This window comes from Panthera leo, chromosome A2 (assembly GCF_018350215.1).
Source record: "Panthera leo isolate Ple1 chromosome A2, P.leo_Ple1_pat1.1, whole genome shotgun sequence".
Taxonomy (NCBI): domain Eukaryota; kingdom Metazoa; phylum Chordata; class Mammalia; order Carnivora; family Felidae; genus Panthera; species Panthera leo.
The window spans coordinates 82,771,058-82,781,593 of NC_056680.1; the positions used below are offsets into that span (position 1 = coordinate 82,771,058).

The 10,536-nt window shown below is 32.8% G+C and overlaps 1 protein-coding gene and 1 pseudogene across 1 annotated transcript in view; one reads left to right on the top strand and one right to left on the bottom strand.

Annotated features, from left to right (window-relative positions):
* The window catches only part of MAGI2 (membrane associated guanylate kinase, WW and PDZ domain containing 2), a 1,332,916-nt gene that overhangs the window by 1,320,416 nt on the left and 1,964 nt on the right, over positions 1–10,536 (bottom strand). The window lies entirely within an intron of this gene.
* Positions 588–992, top strand: LOC122206845 (annotated as a pseudogene).

The window sequence follows — 10,536 nt, forward strand, 5'->3', positions numbered from 1 at the left end:
TCACTCCAGGCTCCAGTTTTCTTATCTGCAAATGGGCTTAATGGCAGTAGCTACCTTGTAGAATAATATGAGGATTAATTAACATTTATCTAAAGTGTTTATCTGCCTGACATACAGTAAGCACTGCACAAATGTTTGCTATTATTAATAATAATAATAATAATAATAATAATAATAATACTCAGTGGCTCAACATTCAGTTCTATATGATGGTTTGGCCCACATCTAATCCCCCAAAGTCACTTATTTCTAATATCTATATTAAACTCCAGACATTGGTGCTTAGAACCTCTTTATCACCTTCCTTGAAACTTTTAATATCAATGCCTCCTTGCTTTTTCTCAAGAAGTGTTTTCCTATCTTCCTTGCCTGATATACTTTACGTACTATTGTATATAGTTTTGAGTCTGTACCACACTCCAGGCCCTGGGCTATGCATATTATAAAGGCATTATAACATTTATTCTTCATAGCATCTTTATGAAGTGGGTTCTGTAACGATACCTATTTTACAATGGATGGAGCTGATTTATAAAAATGTAAAACAATTTGTTTGTTCCCTGACTGCTTGAAGCTTGGCCACCATCATGAATGACATAGTAACTATCAGGACCAGGAAGTTCATGACCAACTGATTATTTCAACAGAAACAGATAGATGGTCACTGATATTCTTTATCCCAGAAAGGCAACACAGTACCTAAGATAGAAATTCTGTATAAACTAGCCAAAATGTACAAGACTATACCCAATGTCATCTTTGTATTTGGATTCAGAACTCATTTTGGTTGTGGCAAGACAACTGCCTTTGGCATGATTTATGATTCCTTGGATTATACAAAGAAAAACAAACCCAAACATAGACTTGCCAGACATGGCCTGTATGAGAAGACAAAGATGTCAAGAAAAAAGCAAAAGGAACAAAAGAACAGAATGAAGAAAGTCAGGGGGATTACAAAAGCCAATGCTCATGCTGTCAGAAAGAAGGAGTAAAGAAAAGATTCTGCAGTGACTATCTGTGGTGACTGTGCACATTTTTCATGTGAGAATTAATAAACTAAGAACTTAAAAAAAATAAAACAATTTGTTCAATTTATGTCTAGTATGGGGCAGAGCTGTGACTGGCATCCACAACTGTTGGTCACTAAATCTCCATGCTCTTGACTATTATACTACACTGTGAAATTCCTAAAGTGGAATCAAGATTTACACACCCTTTGGGATGCCTGACCCACATCACCCACGTGAGACTCTATGCTGCACAAGGGGCCTGCTTGGGATTCTCTCTCTCCTTTTGCCCCTCTCCATCCTCACACTTTCTCTCTAAAATATGTTTTTACAATGAAAATACAAATTAAAAAAAAAAAGATTTACACACCTTTCTATGGTCATTATCTAGCACAGTGCCCAGAACATATCATTAAAAATATACACATAGAGTTTATGTAACTACTTGAACTGAAATCCATGATGTCGAATACTAAGAACGCCTAACCATTATTTCTTCCACAAAATGTTTTCTTTTCTTATTTTTTATTCTGTTTACATCATGGAAGGTATATTTAAAAGATGAAAAGATATTCTCAATAATTTTTAACTCAGATCACACAGATATACAACAGGATGCAACTACTTGAGGGTATGGATGATGTCTTAATGGTTATTCATCTTTTTACTACCAGTTTCTATTTCAGTGTTACTAGAGAATAGGTTACCAATAAATGTTTGTTAAATAATAAGTAAATGAATTCTAGTCCTGGAAAAATGGACGTTGGAACATTTTTGATGAGTCAGTTTATAATTATATACACTCCTGGATCAATGGCACAGACATTTGTAAATATTTTATAATTCAAAAAAAATATTTCAAGTTGGTTTTGGCATGCATTGTGGGTATATTTTTGTAGCTGATTTGCTTTCTTGATTATGTTCTATTTTGGGTAATGTTAAAATGAACTTGTGTTCCTACATATTTTACTTCACAACAGTTAAAATTTTCTGGAATTTAAAACAGAAGTCCAACCAGAGCAAACTAAATGAGGTAACGGAGACATACCTAGAATTTGAACTTATCTAACAGGAAAATACACCTTGGTTTATTCTTCAAATAGATTTATCTTTTCAAAAAGAAGATCTTCACCATTGCTCCCAAAACAATAAAATAGGAATGCAATATCTATTTTTATAACATTTTAGAGTCGTATCAATTAGAAGATTTTGGTTGCAAAATAACAGAAAACCCAACCTACCTAACTAAACCCAACTAAACCTAATGGTTTAAAATATCTTTTAATATCTTAAATACCTTAAAATATCTATTAATAAATAAAATAATAAATAAAATAAAATAAAATAAAATAAAAATCTTAAAATGCCTATTACTTCAGTAACAAGAACACTGAGATTGGGCTGGTTCTGGGTTCATTATTTTAGCAGTTCACCAAGGAGCTAGTAGCTTTTTCTCACTCCATTCTACCAATCTCCACCTTTTGGGTAGCTCTCCTCATGAACACAAGATGACTATAGTTGCTCCAGGCATCACCTCCACATGCAGCAACTTTCACAGACAGAAATGTGAATAGCTCTGTCCTGAATCTTATTTTAAAAACTAAAAAATTTCTCAGAAAGTCCCCAGGGGGATTCACCTTACTTTTCACTACTTAGAACTGGGTTATAAGCCATTTCCTAAAACAATCATTGGCAAAGAGATGAAATTACTATGCTTGGTTTACACTAGTCTAAGTTCATCCCCTTGGGATGAGGCCACGCTAATATGAAACACATGGCATAGCAGCACATCAACATGTGGATACTTGAACAAAACTGTCATTCTGTTAGTAAGGATGGAGGCAAGAAGAGAAGAAATGCATTCCAGTAGAGAATCAACAATGTCTCCTTAATAACTCTGTGGTCTTCTAAAGTCTGTCTGAAAACATATTCAACTGAAGCAAAGCATCTCCTTAGTCAATGCTAGAAGAGTCATCGTGATGCTTTTCACACTATACAATGAAGACTTCCCAATTATTTTTAAAAAAGCATTTTCTTGATTCTTAGTAGTAGTTTAGCATATTGTTTGAGCTATCAACAATATCATTAATTTTACATAGTTTTTCTTAGACTTCATAGTATATGTGCACTTTATAGATCCATATACAGTATCACTCCATAGTGAATTAATTTGACATAAAGAAAATGGCTTTGAATTTAACACATTAATGTAATTCAAAATATTCTATTCTCCATTTCATAACAAAATCTCTTAGGATTCAGGCTAATTAAACTTGGGTTTCTTGACATCTTTAATTTAAGGCAATACTATTACCTGTATTTTAGCTAAACATTTGTAAGTTAGGCATCATTTAACCTATTTTTAGATGATTACTGCTTTAGAATTGTAATACACCTTTTATCCGTAGCAAGTTTGATCGGGTGCTCTTACCTTTCTCTGAGACATCTAAACCAATGAAAATTAAAACACTGTAAATATGTTATCATGATGATGACCAAGCATGCCTCTTGTCCCTGACCCATCTTTTGTTACCTTATCATTAGGGCATTATCCCAGGCATTATGTAGTCCATCAGCCACTTGGCCATGCAAATAAAAATTATCAAATTCCAAACTATTAAAGCCTGACTTCTCATTATCACTTCTTAAGAACTAATATATGTGAAATGTATAAATCATCTGGGTACTTGATTTCATTATGTCTTTATGGTATCCCACTATCAGAGCTAATAGGGGTTAAAAAATACCACTCACAGGGGTGTCTGGGTGGCTCAGCAGGTTAAGTGTCTGACTTCGGGTCATGATCTCATGGTTCATGAGTTCTAGCCCCACATCAGGCTCTCTGCTGGTAGCACCGGACCACTTCAGATCCTCTGTCTCCCTCTCTGCCCCTTCCCCCACTCTCAAAAAGAAATCAACATGAAAAAATCCCACTCACAGTTGAAAATTAATAGGTGACTATGCAAACTGTTCAGCTAGATTTGTCACACATGGAAAAATTTCATGTAACTCTTTCTCTAAAGTAAGACTATATCCTCACATGCACATATCTTTCTGGGACTATGGATTTAAAAACTGGCATTAAACTTTAGTGTTTGAAAAATGTGTGTGCCCACCCACATGCGTGTGTGTGTGTGTATATGTGTGTGACATCCATGTACACAAAGAAGAAAAGTAAATCTGTTGTTCACTAGAGTGATCTTTCACACTGAAGGGAAGAAAAGCATAGGCACTTTCAACCAAAAAGGAAAAGGAGATTCAGCTATAGACCTTTCAGAAGAAATACAAAGGAAGGTTTTATTACTTTAATTGCAAAGAGATAAGAGCATATTGATAACATTCTTGCACTTCTGGCCGGGGGAGGGGGAGGTCAACTTCTATTTAGACCCCAGTCCTAACACCAACAAAATGGCCACCCTCCAAGTACCTGATTTTCTAGAAAAGTGAGATTACAGTTATTCATGTTCAAGGTGCTTTTGGAAATAAGCCAAGACTTCTGGGAGGTTTTAGTGACCCTTTAAAAAGCCTAAAAGCTAGCTACTATTTAAAGAAATTTTGTCTTTAACATCCTTACAGCACAGACTGCAAAGAAAGGGGTCAACCACAGACTGATCAGAACGCTTCACAGATGTAACACTGGACATTACATATCTCTGAAATTTGCTCATGCTTGCAACCCAGCCCATCAGATTTTGACAAGTTCAGGTTATGTTGCTAGATAATCTGTGGGTTTCTACAACATTTGTTATCCTTGTATTCATATAGATTCTAGCTAAGTATAAACCTTCCTGTGCACAGCAATACGAAATACTAGGATAAGCAACAATGCTCACCTGTAAAATAAAAATAAATGTTAAAAATTATATGTATTTTTCACTTAACATTTTTACTCAAACTCTATGATCTATTAAGTGACAATGTAAAGAGCAAACCGTTTTTTTATGCTACTCATACCCATGGCAACAAAAATAATTCAACATTACATTTGGGAAACTCATGTTTTAAGAAATTTCTTCAAACAAAATGTAATTTGAAAAATAGATAAATAAAATATACTTTTTTGACATTAAACAAGTATGCTTCTTCCTGCTTCATTTCATGGTCACTTAATAAAATTATGGTTATTTACAGAAAAATCTGATTTCACATGTACAAATTTCTCTAAACGCAGTTTAAGAGGGTCAAAAAAATCTACAAATTTGTCATTAGAAAAATAAGTATCTATAGAATTTCTTTTATTTGAAACTATAAATGTTTATATTTTCTTCTGTTACATATTTGATTTGGCCTATTACTGGATATATAACGACTTCCATGGTTTTGACACTGATTTTTTTAAGTGGGCCAAAATAACTGAAAATGACATAAAACTTCACATGGATTCATATAACAATTACAAGAACAAATGTATTTCAAGGTAGAGCAAGCCAAATAATCACAAATTTTGAAACAAATCCAACCATTTATTTAAAATATCTACTCATTAGCCTACTGGATCTTTGAAAATTAAGACATGGGATGCATTTAAGTGAATATTCAGCCAGTTGTCAAATAAGAAACCTTTTTCTGTTTCTTCTGAAGTATCCAAATCAGTCAATGTTATATACTACACTTAATACAATTTTTTTAAGTTTTTAAAAAATTAATCTCCAAACAGAATTTTTTTAAGAGTTGATAATGTGTCAATGAGTGCAATAATTAGTGGAATATTCCAATAATTAGTGGAATATTAGAATAATGGAATTATTATTTCTCTAGGATGATATGAGCATTTTACAACACTTTTTAGCAGATGTGTATCTTTCACTAATTGAATTCAGTAATCATGAGCTTGTTATTAAATTATCTATATAATATTAATTAAAATTTCCTTTCATTAAAGGAAATAACACATCAGTCCATACTGGAGATAGAAGAAAGAAAGCTGGGAATGAAATTAAATAAAACATTTTTAAAAGGTCACAACACTAAGAAATTTGTAAGACCCTTTTCCATATTTCTTGTCATGTAAATAGCTAGTACAGGTAAGAGATATTTTTAAAAATTAATATTAAACACTGGAGCTTCAAGTTACAGGTTTCTGTTGAATTCAAAGATAGGGTTAATTCAACTAAAATCCTAAAATCATTGGAGAGCTGATGGTAGCTATATTGTTGATTGTTCTATCTAATAAGTATTAATTCAGAGAAGTATTTATATTGAATTGCTGACATTCTCACAAGTGCAAAGTAAGTTCCTTGCTGTATTTTATGCATTTTTATTATACATAGTGGACTGTGAACACTTATGAATTAAATCTGTTTGTGATTGCTCTTTATGAGATACTTGATTTCTAGCTGAGAAGTCAAAGTTCATTCTTAAAACATGTACTTGTATCTAAAATAGTCCCATGTAAAAAGGATAAATAAATTCCTAAATTTAAATTAGTGAATTCTAATAGGATTTCAATGCCTGCCAAGCCTAGAGTAAATGATTCAATACATTCACCAAATGCGTAAAAGATATGGGTACAAAGGAATAAACTACTCAGTGAAAACAAACAATGGCTAAAATATGCAAATAATTAAACAGTGATCTGCACACATAAAGGCAGCATCAGTTGGAATTATTTTTAAAAGGTAAAAATATGTTCCATTCCAGTTAATAGTATACTCTTCACATTAATGCTTTACAAAGAAAATGATTACTTTACTATACAAAAAAACCTCAAGAATACTACTTGCAAATTACTCATACTATCAATGAGTCAATCATTTCATATATTTCAGTTAGTCTTCAATTAGAATGAAATATCCTGAAAGTTAACAACATTTCATATGTCACTAGCTCAAAATGACCATATGTCTGGAATAACATTTGTGTGGAGTAACACTTATATAACGCTCATTATCTGCCAGATACTACCTTATTTTAAATACATAACTTATTTAATATTCTCAAAGTACTATTACTACACCAGGCTAGATAACTTGTTTATACTGCCCATACTAAGTGGCATGCTCAAGATTCAAAATCAAGCAGTCTTCTTGGAAGACTGTTAAAGAACTACTACTCTATCTTACCTCTTGAAGGAAATGATTCAACCAGGGTCTGCTATGCATTTGAAAGCCAATGTTTTAAACTATAAGCAGTCAGAGTTGTCAAATGTGAAAACTTTTTGCTAATTATGAAAGTGAATGTGTGAGTTTCAAGAAACTAAAAAGGAAAGTGAGCATAATAAATATGCCAAGAGATCACACAGTATAAATGTTAAGAGCTGAGATGGTGGCACTTAAATACTTCAGCTGTGATTTCATCCTGAGATGAGTCTCATTCAAAACACACACATAAAAAAGCAAACTGTCATATTTAACATTCAAGGTCATACCATTTAAATTATGTACATATACCAAAAACTACAGTAGCGTCATCCATAAATTATGACCAAAGATAATTGTCTCATTAACCTGGTTCCAAAACATTAAAGATAATTTATTCTAAAATAATTAACTGATCAAATTGTTCTAACAGTTTGATTGTTTATTGGTCAATAAAATTCACATACCTTAAATTTTTATGAAGGAAAGTCCATCTTTATTGGAGAAAATTTGACATGATTTGCTTTTACCTTTCCAAATAAAAAGTAGCACAGAGGTTTAACTGATACTAGCCTGAAGTCAGTCAAGAAGAAAGCATAACTCCTAATAAATGTGGATCTATTTTCCTTTGAAGAAGGCTTTGAAAGAAGCAATAGGAGGGAGAGCAATGTACATCTCTAGAACTGAATTTCAAAGGCCTTATTTGGCCCTTCTTCCACATGGGAAGAATTAGAAAACTTTTTGCCTTTTATTTTCCATTGTAAGATCCTAAATGGGAAAATAAGTCCAGGCTATGTAGGTCTCCATGTGGGATTAGACGCAGTGGCAGCCATAGTGCAAGGAATGTAGGACACAATGGTCTATGTAACTGGCTGCTGTGAACTTTAGTGGCAAACTTTAAAAAAAGAGAGAAAAAAGAAAAACCTTTCGCACTTCAGCAAAGATCTCAAAATCACTCCAAGAAACTTCCTTCAACTGGGTCTACTGCACTAATGAGATCATGGAACAGATCTGCTAATTTAGAATTAAATGCTTTGGTGAGGAAAGTTTATTATTATAAACTAAAAAGTCAGAGTTTATAAAAACAAATTAGATGTGACAATACATGGTATTTTTCATATATGACTCATCACTGTGTGGATTAAAAGCAGCTTGAATTTAATTAAATGGCTTCTAAGAATGGTTTTAAAGACATTTAAACAATGCAGAAAAATTACGATACATCTACTTTGTTTAGTATATCTTAAAATCCTATACTTTGTCCTCTTTTAAAGTTATAATTTAAAATTATAACAACTATCAGAATTGATAAGTCACTATACTGTATACCTGAAACTAAGATAACACTGTATAACTATGCTAGAATTAAAATTTAAAAACTTAATTTTTTCAAAAATGCTTAAAAATAAAGTGCTAAAATAAAAAATAAAAGTAAAAAGGAAATAAAATTATGACAACTATAATGTTAAATTAGCCAAACAAGTAAATAAAAATTGAGTAAACAATGCAATTTTATCTGGTGCGCTTTTTATTAATATTCTTATTATTTAAATGTCTACTTTTCTTTGGAAAATTTGCCTTAGTTTACCTGATTATGTATGTAGCTTCTGTTTAATACCCAATGTTTAAATGAATATTCAGAAATCAATCATCTCATTCACATTTTAAAAATAAAATTGCTAAACAAACAATGTTTCAGGTTTTCAGCTATGCCAGTTTGTTGCTTTTCCAGAAATAAGAACACTGAGCCAAGAGCTTCTAAATATTTTTCTGGCAAGTAAAATCTATAGTAAAACTCCAGACACACAGGTACCATTATCTAACATTCTGAAATCTTCATTTTGCTTGCAATGATAAATAAAATAAACCTATCTGTTGTTTGACAAGGGAAAGAATGGTTTCAACAAGGGAATAGTATATATAAATGATGATATTTAGAAGAATATACAATAAGATTATATTTTCCACAAAAGCTAAGTGAGGCTTTTTTTTTTTTTTTCTTTCTTGGTCAATAATAACTCAGGTTGTGAACCAGGTTCCTGTGGAGGCTCTGTGAACATCATTACCAGCATCAATCATCAATGACCCAGTGAAGCCCAGAAACAAACAGTTAACAAAGAAAGAAAAGAGATTTTTCCCCTTTATGTATCACTTTATATTTATATATTCCATGAGTTCTAAAAGCAATACTCATTCAAATAAAATATTATATAGAAGGTGGGCGATCAGAGACTACCTTCGATCAAATCTTCCATTGCAAGATTGAAATGGCATCTGGTCTAGGTTCCTAGCTTACATAGGAATCCTGGCATCTGGTCACGTTGGCCTCTTCATAAAGACCCCAAATGAAGGGGGCTCATGAATTCACAATATGGCCAGTCCACAGATTTTTGAAAGGTATGTTAGAAAGCTCATTTTCTCCTCCTCTTCCTCCTTTTCTCTCTCTTCTTTTAGCAAGCTCATGTTCTTAACACAGGCAAAGATGTTTCATCTTTTAAATTGTTCTATAAATTTACCTTAGTTTTGTCCTATGGTGGTATCAGAAGATAGTCAAAATTCCTTTTCTTACTTGAAAGCTTTTCATTATTTAATGATAGCTTTCATGCCCTCACTTTTCCAAGTTAAGTCTTACTATTAGATTGTATGGAATATATCTATAATACTCAATCATCTCCCTTTCTTTCTTTTTTGAATACATTCTTACTGCTAGAGATACACTTTGCCAGAGTCCCACTCAAAATACAGGGCTCAGAAAGAACACAACATTAAATGTGGGCAACACTGCAAATCATAATAAGACAATCATTTCCTTCATCAGGATGCTATCATTAGTCCAATTTCACAACACATTAACTCTTGCCATCACTTCCCACTACAAATACCAAGCTCCTGCCAATAAAAGCGCGCTCATTAATCGTGTGGCGGGTTTCTTGGACTCAAAACCAGAACCTTACATTTGTTAACTACTGCTGTAAGATAATATTACGACATCACGTAAGTTAGCAGGAATCCCTGTATTTGAGCCTCTGGTGTGTTATACTGAAAAATAACAAGATACTCTATTTGCCTTCCTCCCTAACTCATAAATCTTCAGTTTTGCACAGTACTGAGCTATGTTGACCTACAAGCCAATGTTTACATTAGCCTATCTCAAGTAATAAGCCAGAAGATTCCCCAACGAAAACGTTTTCTCGTATGGCAATTGAAATTTAAGAAATTTTGCCAGAGACTTTTTTCATTTGCTTACTTTTCAAACTGATTTTATAGAGAACATCTCCCTACGAGTGTTTCTCGATGGTCGGCCATGTAGTTAAGATTACGGGGTTGTTCAAAATTCGGGCAATGGCATGCTCAACTCCATCTCTGAGGCAGGACGAACACATAAAATCATCAAGAAGCCTTCAGCCTGATACGAATCTGCATATATACATACACACAGCACATGAGATGTG